Below are 14,495 nucleotides of genomic sequence, written 5' to 3' on the forward strand. Positions count from 1 at the left end.
AACATAGAACTGTTATTAATGGTGCTTCTAGATATCCATCAGAATGGCTTATCTGGCTTAATCCCTTTAATTCTGATTACAGAAGTCTGCAATTAGCTTTAAAGGCTAATACTGCACTGACTTGGGGCTGAAGGCAGTTCTACCATCTGTCTTTATCCTTCCATTAAGGTAATTGTTAGGATACAAACAGCCGAGCACTTTCCTTGAAACCTTATTTAAAGTCAGGCTAAATATAAAGGAAAGACCGTGGATTCTAAACAAAGAAACAGCAATGCTCTGTGCAAATAAGATAGACATGGTAGACTGTTTAGATATTCATCTGCTTAGAATTACACCGTACGGTAGGCTGTTTCTATTTCTAGGCATGTGTGTTATTAGTATGGTGGGTCATGTGATTAACTTAATTCTGTGGCTCACGATGTGTTGGAGATGCCTGCTTTGCTCTGATGTGACCCATGACCTATGACCCATGGCTGAAGAGGTCAAACTGAGATCTATAGGGTGTGCTTGTTTTGAGCTCCCTGCAGTACATTAGTCTGTTGAACAATTACCTGCTTAGTTGCCTCAAATGCATATTAAAGCACTTCTTTAAACATCTACAAGCTCATATGGACAAAAATATTGAAGAAACATATGTCTGCAGGTCTGGGTGGACTCTCAGGAGCAGTTACACAGGTTTTATAGGCTGAAATAAATGTGACCAGGATAGATGCCCTTGTTTTTATCAGCGTTATTGACATCCAGGTCATTTGAGATCCTGTTGTTCTGTGCTTGGTTCATGGTTTAGAATGATGGGCTTGGGCATTGATCTACAGTAAATCCCACAGCATCCTGATTCCAGCTGAGTCCATAACTACCTTCATACAGAAAATGCTGATTAGATCTGAAAAAATGGGGGGGGGGGGGAGGCAGCAGAAACTCATTTTATAATGCTAAAAGTTTTCTTTTTTTCCTTTTTGTATTTTTTAAGCTTCTTTGTTTCAGAAACTAAATTTCATGATCAGAACAGTGAAGAAAGCATTAGGGCAGCACGCAGAAGACTCTGATGATATCACAGTGGTGTGGGCATTGAGAATCCCGATAAATCCTTTGGTGTGCGTTAATGAATACTGACGGGCTTATTCCTGTATCTTGACCAAGACTTATTTTTTAACGGCGGCTTTTTTTCCCTCTAAGGAATGACATTACTTCAGAACAACTAAACCTGCAGCAGCAGCTGATGCAGTTGGAAGAGAAAGCACTGTACTGCTATCAATGACTGTATAATAAAATAAAAAAGTGAATTGTTCAGTTATAGAAACCCTGAGCACCTTTATGCAGCCTCTTGTTTGACAAAGTCATGGTATGATGTGCAGTTTATGAGACCGATTGTTGTGATGGGCATTCAGTAGCCCAGGGTCACAAGGCCGATGTATAACCGAGCTCACCTCACACAAGGTCCCCAGTGTTTCACCAGCAGAAAGACCAGCATCAATCAGTTCCTTTAATAACCGCTTGCCTGTCATATGATATGCTGCACATCGCTTATAAGAAAGGCTTATAAAGGCTTTTCTGGTCAGAACAAAAAAGTAAATGAAATGGGAGACATGATGCATAAGATTTATATCAAGTACTCCTCAATATATATCTTCCTGATGAACTGTAACTAAAATATGAGTTAGAAAATATAAAGATTTACTAATATGTGTGAAATGTGATACAAATTAATAAGGATGACTGAATATACAGATAAAAAATTACATATTTCTAAACATTTTTTTCTACTATGATACAACTACTGTAACATTCATTATCTAATGTATTTACTCATCTGGTAAAAGCCTTAGAACATTGATTGTCACAGAGTATTAAAGTAGGGTGAATATTGAATCAAATCACTCAGTACCAATTTCATAATGGAGAAAGTCAAATAACATCTAAGGTAAAAATGAGCAGCCTAACAAAGTCAAGTGGCAGCTGTAAAAAAATCCCATTTTTGATTGTGGCGTTATTTCCAGAGCTGATGGTTCCAACAGTAAGAGAGAGGACCCAAGACAAATGTGCAGCCAGAAAAGTGATCTTGGAGGATAAAACACTGTTATCTGACATTATCAGGACACCACATCATTGATCAATCAATATTAAGGCACTTTACTTAAATTATGCATATATAAAATATTTTAAAAAACACAGTAAACAGAAAAAATGGAATAGTTACGCAAAACACATACATAAATGTGAACAAGAAGGTCATGAATCATTTGAGCCTGAAGACCAATTGAAAATCCATAGGTTCTGAGACAAATATCATGAGACAAGACTTGAAAATATCAACAGAGGGTACATTTTTTTATGTGGTCAGGAGAACTATTCCAAAGCTAAGACTACTGTGTGAGGCTGACCTCATGAATATGAGAACTGTGGCAGAGTTCAATGACATAAAAGAAAATGACACGATTTTATGTCAAACAACAACAAATTGACTCCCAAATTAAATGGGACTGCATGATGTGGAAAGATGAAACACAAATTAGTTTTGAACAGTCTCACCAGGAGCATGATTAGCACAGAAAGGTACAGCTTGTGTTGGAAAAAAAACACTGTCTTGTTTTCTGTGAAGTATAGAATGGTTCTGCTCTATAATTGTGTTGATTTGCATCCACTCATCCTGGTGTCCTAAGTGGAACCCAGGCAAAAAGGGATTTCAAAGTCAGCCAGGGAATTTTGGCCAAAAGCTGGTGCCTTCTGTCGTAAAGCTCGAGCTTGGTCACACATGGGTTTTACAAAAGGATAACACTAAGTCTGCATGAAACCTAAGAACCAAAAGGTTAAGAGAACATAAAAAACCAGTGTTCTTGATTGGCTATTAAAGTCTTTAATAAAGACTCCTCTGTTTCCCTCATCCAGGTGGAGCTGGAGAGGTTCTGCATGGTGGGGTGAAATAACCCTTGCTAGTATTTTAGGAAACTATTAAAGGACTACAGGAAGCATCTTCTAGAGTTTATCAAAGCTAAGCCTAAAAGTGTTCAAGAAACACCTATTTCTGTGGTAAGATAATATATGAACAACTTATATTTAGAATTATAAGTAACCGTTTTGACAGATTGTATTTATACATGCAATATTGAAAATCAAGTCTGCGTTTACACCTGGATATTCATGTTGAATCAACTTCCAGTTACAGTTTATGGAAAGTATGCATAAATCCTAAGGCTGGTGTTCTAGGTTTTCCTTTAAAATGTCATTTACTGGAACAGTGCTTTCACTTTGACATGTTGCTGTTCATTTTCTGCGGTGCAAACTATTGTGCAATCCCAGGCCTTTGCTGTAAGGAAAAGAGCAAAGTATCTACATCACATATTGAGGAGGCAAAAATGTTGCAAATGATTTGTGATTTCTGGGTTCTTCAGTAGCTTGTGGTCTCAAAATACTCTTGACTGATGCTAATGACTGTGACTCGATGCAGCTGTTAATAATTTATTGGGTGTTTTGTGTTGTAGATTTTGCTGTTCTTATGTAGCTTGTGGAAAGCTACACAATTCAGCTTTTACCGTTTAAAGGCCCAGTGGAGTTTGCTGTTGATTTCAGATGCCATTTATTACCATGTACATCAGTGTTTTTGAGTTTATTTTGTGAGCAAACCTTTTACATTTAGATGTTATGCAAAATAAAAAACATATGTTCCAAAATCTAAATGACATAAACTCTAAATCCCTAGGAAATCCAGGTGGAAAGTCTTTTGGTTCACCCTGAGCAATGCATTTGCTAATAACATTTATTGATCTAAGTGAACTATAAAATGTTTGCCCTATCTGATTGATAGATTTTCTCAAATATATTCCTGTTTAAGCACTTTGTTTAGTCAGAGGCGGTTCTTTACAGAAATTTCATAAAGAAAAAATGTCAATTTGATATACAGTAGCATTATCTGCTTTTGAATTCTTTATGTTTGGCTCTGCACAGAATAAAGGTACCATGATACAACATGGAAGTGTTTCTATGTTGTTTCAGACCAAACATTAAAATTCCAGCTGTTCAATTTTAGATTTTGTAACTGAAAATGACTTTTCTTGCCCAGTATCTACCATTAAAGGTTAAGTAAAGTGGAATCACACATTTGAACAACAGCAAAGTAGATTTATTTAATATCTATCAAACATTGTGTGTAACTGCCAGCCAATTAGCATATTGTGTTGACACCTTTGGCATATGTTAATAATTCATAAATAGTTTATAAAGGTTGAATTCACATTATTTAGTAATTCATTATTAATGCTTCACTTGCAGCATTTCACATTGCTGCGGTGTAAAATATTCTAATTAAGTAGTAATTAAAACTGGCTTCCTTTACGTAATGTAAATAATTGCCCTGTTGCTATACTTTTTAAGGAGATGAACATGCAGACACCTCTGACGTTAATTTCTTTCCTGACTGTTCTGTCTTCATGCAGAAAATTGGCAGAAAAGTGACTTTGGCTGGTGGATTAAAAGCTGATTAGAAACTTCCATTCAGTCCTGGTTCTCATTATTGGTGCTGACAGATTGTGCACACCTGAGTACACAGTCCCAGGCCTTTCAGCCTACACAATCCAGGCCCGCTTATATTATAGTCTCTCTCCAGAAAGCTAGCTACACTTCAGAAACCCTGAACTTTTCTCTCAACCGTTTAGCTTTGCATACATTAAAACATATGAGAGCAATTTTCCTCTTTTGTGATTTGCAAAAAAAAACATTTACCGGTATGTCCTTTTATGTAGAATTTAATGTGGCTGTTTCAGAAAACAAACACGCATTTCCCACAGGATGTGGATTATAAAGCTGTTTATTCTGTGGGTGCTGTGTGTTCCTTTGGTCAAGCAAATTAGAAAATAACGACCCACTTCTGCTTTGTTAGGCAGCAATTAAATATTTAGATGAGCTTTCTACTATTTATGTTGTGTTACCATTTTTACCTTGTTTATATGCAGACCTCTAAATATATTTTCGAGGCATACTATTAATTAATTTTTAATTTGTCACAGGTTCTTGCATTAATATTTATTTATTAGATATTTGTGCTCACAAAGCCCTGGATCATTAAAAAGTAATTTACTTGCTGTTGGAAATGTATTTTGTATGAAGGACAGATGAGCTTTTCCATGTCCAAGTGAATATTATACCTGGAAAATTTGTACAGCTTTCGTTGAACGTTCCCGGTTAATGCAATCCATGTTAAATTTAAATACTTTATGATTTAATACTGCCTAAAACTGTAAACTCTGCATTATTTTGAGGAATGTTTTTTGTAAATGTAACTACAACTTTACTGATGTCAAGGCACAATCTGATTTTGCCTAAGAAAAAATTATCTCTTTTACAATTTGCAGCTGATGGGTTTACTCTGCAAGATAGCATATTCACCAGTATTTTGCAGGCTCATATGTTATCATAAACTTATCATTCTCCATGGTGTGGAGCAAAGTGATTCTTACATATCAAACATCTGCACATTTTCTAACCACTTCTTCCAAGTCAGGGTTAATGGAGCTGGAGCCTATCCTGGCCAGCAACAGGCATAAGGCAGGGCACACATAGATGTAGACACACACCTAGGGCCAGTTTTCCCAGAAGCCAATTGACCTACCATTATATCTTTGGACTGTGGGAGAAAACCAGAGCAACCAGAGGAAACCCACACAAACACAGGGAGAAATCCACAGTGATAACACCCCAGGTCTGGACTTGAACCCAGGGCTCTGGCTCTGAGAGGTAGAAATGCTAATCCCTACACCACTGTGGCACCCCTGCTGTAAACATCTGAGTTAAATATAAGACAGTTACGAAATACTGATTAACTGTTGTCCTTGTGGATTAAAATATTGCCATTTCACTGAGAGCATTCTCATTCCCTCCCTGGCGTCATTACATTGTGGGATATCTTGAATTAATTTGGATGGAGGTCTGATGCTCTAACAGTACCAAGGTGTTGGTTTGTGTATTGGGTGGGACAGGGGCAGTGGAGATGTAGGCTGCTGCTGCTGATGAGTTCAGATCCTTATTGCATGGTACCTCTACAATACCCATCTGACCTGGAGGGGATATTACTGTTTGTATGTGGGGGGGGAATTTTTGATTTTACTTAGGAGAAAATTATTTTTGCAAACTTAATGATTTTTTAAAAATAATTAGGAGCTGGTATTAAAACTGCGTACTTTGTCAGCATGGTACCACATTCTAATTATGTGAAAATATCCTGCAAAGTTTATTTTTCAAACTTAATGAGTCCTGTCCTGTCATTGTGAAAAATGGTGGCAATGAAGAGTAAGCTTCTTACAGACCAGCTGGTGAAATGAATCATACAGTCCACCCAGTTACACACCCCAGAGTGTCTGCTTGGGTGAAAACACTGCAGTTAGAGGATCTCTTTTACAAGTCATGAAAGGTCTAATTACAATACTCTGCGAAAATCACTTTTTGCAGCTGTTGTAAGATGAATACAGATTTTATATTATTTATGGTTCTTGGTAGACTTACTTTGTTTGAACACTTAACTCTGCTACTTATAGGGAAATCAGAGTTATTAAAACAGATCAAGATTTTAATTTTTGTGGAACTATAAAAAGATGAATATTGGAATCTTTCAACAAAGCTTGCACCCCACAGAGCTCAGAATCTCCATGCACACCGGTGCCAGCCTTCTGGTACTGTGTGCCCTAGTTTAGTTTAGTCCTCTGTGTTTAGTTGAGCGCCCTGTAATATAGCATCCTGTGCGTCTGTGCACGTCTGAGCTTTCGTGCACCACCCTTTATCTCCTAGTGGTTCCGTGCATCTAGGGAGCCCTTCATGTACTCAGTGCCTCTGAGCTCTCTGCACACCACCATGCCACCATGCATGCCAGTATTTGTGGGTCTCCTTACAACCCTCAATAGATTCTGTGCCCTGGTACACCTCTCTATATGGCATGTCTTCTGCTAAGACTAATCTAGGCTATTGCACAAAAAACTTGGAAAATGCAGCTATTAAGAACAATAGAGATGAGCTTGGGAGGCTTTTTCTGTGCACATCACATAGGCAGCATACGGGCCTCTGTTTTGTCTTCCTCAGGCTGCTTTCTACCTGCAGGACTGCCCAGATAAACAAGTGGACAACTAAAGGAGGTTTAGTACTATAACTCATACTGATAACTCCCTTCTGGCTGGCTATTTTAAGACGAGACGTAGGTCAAGTAACAAGTAACAGTGATGCTTTACATTAAACAATGTTTTTATGTTTATGCAGGGGGCAGAAGCTGTGGACCTTACTGACTTCCTATCCGTGGACCGATCAGCTATAGCCTTGGTGCTGCTGCCCACTTTGTCAAAAATATTTAAGGTGCAGTTGCAGGTTTTGGTTCATTTGTCCCTCTGACACAGCAGTTTTTCTAGCATCATCACATCATGAGATAATAGGCCACTTGTCTGTACACATTTCTTCTAGCTGCCTTCCTCTAAAAGGTCAAATAAGTGCAGGTGATCCTGGTTTATAAAGCTGCAGCAGCTTCTGGGTGGTCTGCCTTGGCGGATACCACTTTGGGTGAGATCTTTTGTTACAGGCTAGGCACATGACATAACACTGAATCCCTTGGTGTGGGAACTACTGGCCTTGGTCAGTGAATAAGAACATGTTTGTTGCCATTTTTCCAACAGTTATTGGCATCATTCAGGGAGCAAATTATGTAGTTGTATGAATTGTATAGTTGGAGACACTCTTGGATGAGGGAGTCTCCATTCAACCTTAAAAGTATACAGTATCTGGCTGCTAGTTCTGCATTACCTTGTATTGCTGACCAGCTGTTAGCCTATTGTGACTATAGGGTGTTGGATTAGTGCCATTTCCACTGCATGGTAGATTCAATTTCAGTGGGTCTACGAGAATGCAGGTCATCACCCCCAGAGAGAGTGGTTAGCCACATCTTGGGACCCTATTTCATGCTGCTTCTCTGTTTGACATCTGTGTTGCACCTAGCTAGGATACTGTACATACCGTTTTGAGTTTCCACTGCCTGGATGTGACTCCTTGAGTCATTTGGGGGATGCCACTGGTGGTTGCAGTAACAGCACAGTGTCCTAGACCTGATGCTTAGGCACATATGTGAATGTTCCCATTAGTGTCACCATGTGACAGTGTTACTATTCTGTCCCAATGACTGGTGTCTACTTTTTTAAATGAAATGGCAAGTTAGATTACTTCGGGAACCCCAGAAAAATAAGAGTAGCCACCAGACTCCTTAGGTCCCTTGGCAACTCCAATGGGGTATTCATCAATAAAAGCAAAGAAGGAGGAAATGCTGGGAATGGACTGCTGCTGAATTCCTTCAGGAGACAGAATGCAGTTAAGGCAAAACACTCCTGACTGGCCTACTGGTGGTGTTGGGACTCCTCTGGCCCTGGGAGTCCTAGTCCCCTTTGGATGGTGATTAGTGTTTGAAATGAAGGGAACTATATTTCTCTCATGTTAACATTGTTGCAAAAGCTGTAAAAATAACAGGGGGATAACTGTATTTTAATAACCTAAATTGCTGTTCCTTTATTGCTCTTTGTCTTGGTGGATGAGCTGAAAATTTCTTTCCATTTCTGATGTTAAATATTTATGTCAAAACGAAAATGAGTCATTTTGGAAATAAATGTGGAAAGCAGTATCAATTAAAATATTAAGTCAGCTTTACTCGTTTTTGCCCTCCATCCTTTTGACAATAATCTTCTAAATGACACAGCGTATTGCTACAGCGGTGCTTAAATTTAAAGATTTATGCTGTTAAATTTTTCTTATGGATTTCTGCAGCAAAAGTGAGCTGACAGAAAAACATGACCAAAATTCTTATCCTTTGTACTCGGTAGGAGATCTTTCATTTCACTCTGGATATGAATATCCTTGAAGGATTTCAGTGCTGTTTTTAAATTGACTTTAAAAATCTTATTTTTTTCATGAGTGCATATTTGCTTAAAGAAATCAAGGGTTAATGGTATTTTTCTGTAACGAGGAGCGGGTTCCATTAAGCCAGGACCCATGTGTGCTGTGAGAAGTGTTTCTGACTATGAAAAGGCAGTAATAAAGTCTTGAGTGGCGGTAGGGTGCCAGGTATTACCACTGCTGTTGAATGAAATAGGCTAATTACTACTTCAACAAGGAAACCCAAGGAAATAAAACTCCCAGTGTGTGTTTTTTATGGATTTTTCTTTATCACCTTGCCTTTGGTCCCCGAACTTTTGGTCTGGTCTAGAATACTGTGACATTATTTATGAAGTTTGTTTAGGGTTTCTCCTTTCCAGAAAGAGTAGAATTGGCATTTTCCAGCTGTGCGTCTCTCCCAGGCCCTCTTCCCACTGCTTTGCTATCAACATCAACAGCACAGGCACAGCTGGATACTTTGCTTAGCAGCAAGCAATATTTTTTAATCTAACACATCTCATTTTTGCTCATAATTTATTTACCCGCCCACACATTATGAAATGTGGGGTTGGCCGGTGGGGCACTATTTAGAAACCAGCTCAGTGGCAACTCGCATTTTTGTAATTGGCCTGGCTTAGCAATTACACCCCAGCTTTAATGTGAAAACTCTTTTTGGAACTCAGCCCTCTTAGCGCCTTATATACATTAATCTTTTTCTCAGCTTTCAACGGTGTTATTGTAAAAAAAAACTATTAAAGATGTTTCTGTTATAAAACCAAAAAAAGGTGTTTCTGTTATAAAGACAAAACAGTGCAATCATGGAACATTTTATGAGTTACCACAGTATAGTCTTGTAACTAAGACATTGCAGAATGTGGGCCTTATTTAACACCCGGTTTGGTATTGCTGTTTCTGCAATTTTCCTTAGTAGAAGATTCAAATCCTATTATATAAATGGTGTAAGAAGGCTCCTTGAAAACTGTGCTATGAAACTTTTGAATTTCATTAAAGTGAGCTAAGGAAAATGTTAAGATGTTAAGATCCTATACAGTACAAGATGTTTGATGATGACATATGTTCATGTCTTTTGGACTTTTGACACTGATACTTTCTTACTGTTAGCGGTTTCATGGTCAAGGCTGTACCTTATTAAGTCTGACATCAGGTTGCCTGTTAATTGTGTGTTCTGATACAATACAATTGATGCAATTTCCAGTTTAACACTCTTTTGGGTAGTGTTAATGTTCCTTCTTCTTCATCCTAGCGTTAATCCCGCATCAGCAGGGTCCGCTTGTCAGCACGCCCGTCTCCATTTGGTGGTTTGAGCTGACGTTGCCATTAAATGCGACCGAGAATACTCCAACCGGCACGTCGCTCCGCCTGCCGTCGGAGTCAGGGGGGGGGGGGGAGGGGAGGAGAACAAAGTAATGTAGCCAATTCATAGAGGGGGATTATTAGGAGGCATGGGAAATTTGGCCAGGATGCCAGGGTTACACCCCTACTCTTTTCGATAAACACCCTGGGATTTTTAATGACCACAGAGAGTCAGGACCTCGGTTTTATGTCTCATCTGAAGGACGGCGGTTGTTTACAGTATAGTGTCCCCATCACTTTACTGGGGCATTAGGACCCACATGGACAGCAGGGTGAGCGCCCCCTGCTGGCCCCACTAACACCTCTTCCAGCAGCCTTAGTTTTCCCAGGAGGTCTACCATCCAGGTACTGACCAGGCTCACGCCTGCTGAGCTCCAGTGGGTTGCCAGTTGTGAGTTGCAGGGTGATATGGCTGCTGGCAGTAGTGTTAATGTTCCTGACAGATTTAAAATAACTAACTTTGATATGATAATATGATCTTATCATTTACCTGTCATCTGAGATTTTGAGGATTTTGAGATTCATGAGTTCCACAGATAAAATTGTCTGGTGGTCTTGATGGGAATTAAGGTAGAATTGAAGGGAATTAAGCCAGCTGGACTTTTCTGATTGGGTTAGCCAAGAATAACATGTTGTTCTTGCTGTGTGTCTATGTTGCTCGTATAACCCACCCTGCATAGGTGGTGTGGAAGCAAGACAGTCAGTGTTTGAGCTGAGCAGCTCTTGGGTCTTTCATTCAATTCTGGGCTGGAGCACCTTCTGTGTGGAGTTTGCATGTCCTCAAAGGTATGCTGGTCTATGCTAAACTTCCCCACCAGGGTTAGTCACTGTTCCTGTCATCAGACTGAATATGGCTGTGAATGCTGTATCCCTGTTACAAGTGCTATATGTGAAACTTTCTAGGTGGAAGTATGCAGTATGTTCTTTGAAATGACACTTGTGTTAAAGCTTGCGTGTACCACTAAACTATCCACCTTGTTTAAAATGTTTTTATCTGGTGTGGCATAAAACTACAGAAATGATTCAAATTGCAAATCCCATTCTTGATGTTTATCTCTTCAAATTTATTTTTTGTTCTAAAAGTCTTGCTCTTTAACCTACACAACTATTTGTGACTACTGAGAATACTTAAAAAGTTCTAGCCAGAAATGTGGTGTGTAATCAGCAAACAAACTCTGACTCTCAGATGAACAGGATTAGATGAGCTTCATTATTATTTTAAATATATATATATTTTTTCATCTGGGTATTGGACACACACTGTTAGTCATCCGAACCGTTTTTAGTGAAAAGAAAAAAGTAAAAAGAGTTAACAATGCTTTTATGAAGCGTAAATCTTTTATGAGTGCCATTATGAGGGAACAGCGAGGGGAAATACACACCAGCCATCTGGAGTGCGATGGTTTATCGAAGCAAAATTGCTAAATGAAATTTAGATGAACTTTATTAGAAAACCAAGATCTAATTTATGTGGCCATTCATCAGGTTTTTATTCATGACTGCTCTGGCCTGGAGAAAGCTTAATAAACTGTGAATACAGGAGCAATGAAGGAGGTGAACAGAAGCCTAAAATTGTGGATACATAGCAGATCCTCTACCAAGAATCCTGTTTCTCTACTTTTTATTAAAACAGGGGCACATAATTATTTGTGGCAAAACATCACAGAAAAGACCACAATCACCCTCATGATACAACCTGTCCATACATGTTATCATTTTTTTTTCACAGATCTCTGATTATAATCCATTGTGATTTTTCCTACATAACCAAGCATCTCTTAAAAAGAGCTGCTGATGTTTTATCTAGTTTATTGGATACCAGAACAGAATTCTAATGCTTGGATTTTTGTCAGAGTGTCTTCTAACTGATTTTCCTTCAGAGCTGAAATCTCACGATCCTTTGAAAATTGATGTTGAAGGTTATTTTTACTAAAAAAAAGAATAAAAACAGGAGTTTAGAAATATGGCATTTTGTCTTTTAAAATAATAATGAAGACCTACGAATTTGTGGTGAGAACTTCAGCATTTAATTTTGAAACTCAAACATTTTACTATGTTTATCACATCTCTCAACAAGAGCAACACAGAGTGAAAGAGATGGAGTTGTAAAACAGACAGGAGTTTTATCATTTGTACGACAAAAATGGTTATGTGGAGATGTCAGGCATCAGGAATAAAATAATGGTGGAACTTGAAGAAAGAAACCATACAAAAATGATACAAAATAAATATTGAAAACTTTACAGCTTTGATTGCAGTGGCCCATGAAAAATTGTTCCTTTATCAGGAAAACAGCAAAAATGAAAATAAATCTATTAACATTACCTTTAGTTGGAATTAAAAAACATTTGCTTTCACCAGCAAAGTAGAACAGAACTTAACTGAATTAATTCATCTCACTCAGACTCTCCACTCGACCATCATTCACTGGAAAACATTGGCTATTTATGTACTCTGTGCTGGACTGCCCTACAGTGACCTTACCAAACTGCCTAAAACCCATAACAGTTGAGCTGTTCAGATTCACAGTTATTTTGCAACAAGTTTAGAAGGCTGCTGCTGCTATTAGTAATAATAGCAACCCCAGTGTTTAAGAACTAGAGTCATTTTGCCATAAACACAATAAATTAAGAAAATAATTCTCCTACTGTACATACTGAGTGAGTACATACTCACAGTACATGAGCATGATAAAGTGTGCTGCCAGTACAAATCTTCTCTGAGGGCATGCTCATTCAACACAGGAAGTCCATTTCCACTCCTTCGTTTTAACAAGCAAGCACCACGAGTGTTGAGTATCCCAAAGGCTACCCATCTTTAACACTTTCAGATCCATACATGACATCTTTGGCCTTAAGATCAGTGTTTTGATACTAAGACAGTCAGACTCAGAGAAACTTTCTGCCATCATTCTCCTGTGAGCACTTTAATTGCTCACTTAAGATTTACTTATACTTAAAATTTGTGTGGGAAATATTCTTATTTTACATTCATCCATGTCTTTGGACTGTGGGAGGAAACTGGAGCACCCATTGGAAACCCATGCGAACATATGGAGAACATGTAAACACCACACTCCAGACAGATAGTACCCTGGGAATTGAACCCTGGCCCCCAGTGCTGTGAGGCAGCAATGTTAACCTGTAGTTTACATGTGCATATAAAAATGGCTTTGACCGTGCAGCAAACTTAACATTTGTGTTTTTATTATTTTAGATACAACAGTGGCAACTTCTCACTACCACCCATCAGGTAAGTGAACATTTTTCTTTTAATATTTTACATTTAAAAAAACTCAAGGGAAGAACAGTTGCGCTTGATGTTAATGCATTACAGTTCTCGTAAACAGGATTTGGGTTTGCCACATCACAGAAATGTATATTTTTTCCTTTTCTTTTAGCATTCTAGTATGATTACTCTGTGAGTTCTAAGCAAGCTTGCCTGAAGTTGTTAAGCACACAGTTAAATACTGCTTCCTTAGAAAACAGGATGTAATTCTGACCAAAATAGTTTCTGAGAGAAAAAAAACTCTTTATATATAAAAATTTGTCAGTATGCCAGCACTGCAAGTACTTTCTCTAAAAGATGCCTATATATCACAACACCTGGACAGCAGGAGAGAGCAGGAGTTTCCAACACTGGTCCTGAAGAGTCCCAGTCTAGTTAGCTTGATAGTTATCGATCAATTAAACCAATCTGTTAATTAAGAGAATTCCAATCCTTAAGGGCTGAAGAATACTCAGATCGTAATCACAAATAATCTCTATATTAGTTAATAAATCTCCTGTTTAATTGATCACACAGAAGGTTCAGGAAATCCTTTAGAAATTGGTGTTTTAATAGTGCCCTACAAAACCTGTTAGACCAGGGCTTTCCAGGACCAGGGTTGGAGACCAGTGGAGTAGAGAGACAGTAGATACCCTCAATATGAAGCCCATGTCCAAATTCTCAAATAAAATTCCTTATTTCTCATTAAATGTAGTAAGAAGTATTAAAAAACACATTATGCATTCCAAGTAGTCTTGTCTTCCTCAGAGCAAGTTTGGGCAGTGACTTTGTGTTTGTGCCATCTATCTGTAGCCTTGGAAATGTTTTGTTAAATGCATTTATGCATCTACCGGTTTTGTCTTTCATTGTTAAAAAATCTTTAGTTATGTTTAATGAATTATAGTTACATTTACACTGATTTATTTATGTTTGTTTCATGTGTAATGTGCCTCCCCAAAGCTGCAGAA

At 38.3% G+C, this 14,495-nt stretch overlaps 1 protein-coding gene across 2 annotated transcripts in view; it reads right to left on the reverse strand.

Annotated features, from left to right (window-relative positions):
* sema6d (semaphorin 6D) overlaps nucleotides 1-14,495 on the reverse strand; it is a 101,755-nt gene that overhangs the window by 53,572 nt on the left and 33,688 nt on the right. The gene's annotated exons all lie outside the window — the stretch shown is intronic.

Source organism: Atractosteus spatula, chromosome 7 (assembly GCF_055471065.1).
Source record: "Atractosteus spatula isolate fAtrSpa1 chromosome 7, fAtrSpa1.hap1, whole genome shotgun sequence".
NCBI lineage: Eukaryota > Metazoa > Chordata > Actinopteri > Semionotiformes > Lepisosteidae > Atractosteus > Atractosteus spatula.